The following is a 905-nucleotide window of genomic DNA, read 5'->3' as shown; positions in this document are numbered from 1 at the left end:
AAAAAAAAAAAAAAAACTTTTAGGGAGTATGTAAATCAAGGGTTCAAATCTGGAATCCTTTGGAGGAATTTGCTGCATTGGAAGGGTGGAATTGATGCTCTTTCAGGCTCCCTAAAGTGCTCAGATACTGTTTCTTATTCTTCTGTTTTTCTCTAAAAGTTAACAGATTTAGAGCTGCAATTCCTTTTGGTAGAAAGATGGCTCCATCAGGCCAGAGTTTGTTCTTTAATTTAGTAACATGTCCTCAGAAGATCTATGCACCAGGTCTGGAGATATAAAAATGAAAAAGACACAGTGACTCTATATTGGGGGAGTTTGTTGTATCTTAGGGAGGCAGACATGGACACAGATCGAGTGCAAGTTTGTATGGTGAGAGCTAAACAGAACAAGAAAGAGCTGTGGACATGCAGAGGAGGGTATAAAAAGCTGCTCTCCCTGGGGAAAGTGGGGAAGAGGCAACATTTCAGCTGGCAGCTAGCTCCCAATCCAATTCCATTCCAATCCAGTCCAGGCAGACTTACTGAGTGCCTGCTTTGTGTAGGGTAAAGGGATTGGATACATCAGGCATTCTTGAAAGAGCTTTACAGATGCAAGTTCATCTTTGTGCTCTTGGAGTTGTGTGCCTTGGAATGGAGGATAAGTGGATGAACAAAACCTGGTCTTTAAGGAGTTTCCAGTCTTCCAGCAGCATCCCTTTTCCAGGATGTGTGTCCCTGGGTGGGGGTCTTCTGGGCACTGCCACAGGAGCTGGTTCCCAGGACTGGGGTGGGGTTGAGGGCAGCAGCCTCTCTGGGTCAGGCCCCTGTGACAGGAAGTAACTGTGTCTTGCTTTGTGGCCAGGGGGCCCCTGGTCCTCAGTTCTTCCACCGACACTCCCCACACCCTCCTCCAGAAACCCTGGGAAG

The 905-nt window shown here is 47.0% G+C and overlaps 1 protein-coding gene across 1 annotated transcript in view; it reads left to right on the top strand.

Annotated features, from left to right (window-relative positions):
- SMIM1 (small integral membrane protein 1 (Vel blood group)) overlaps positions 1-864 on the top strand; it is a 5,387-nt gene extending 4,523 nt beyond the window's left edge. The window contains exon 5 of the transcript XR_826117.1: positions 841-864. The gene's annotated coding sequence lies outside the window, so the exon portion shown is untranslated. The remainder of the gene's footprint in view (positions 1-840) is intronic.
- Positions 865-905: the final 41 nt, after the last annotated feature.

Source organism: Bison bison, unplaced genomic scaffold, assembly GCF_000754665.1.
Source record: "Bison bison bison isolate TAMUID 2011002044 unplaced genomic scaffold, Bison_UMD1.0 scf7180017864289, whole genome shotgun sequence".
NCBI lineage: Eukaryota > Metazoa > Chordata > Mammalia > Artiodactyla > Bovidae > Bison > Bison bison.
The sequence above is the reverse complement of the archived record's forward strand: the minus strand, read 5'-3'. Positions and strand labels throughout refer to the sequence as shown.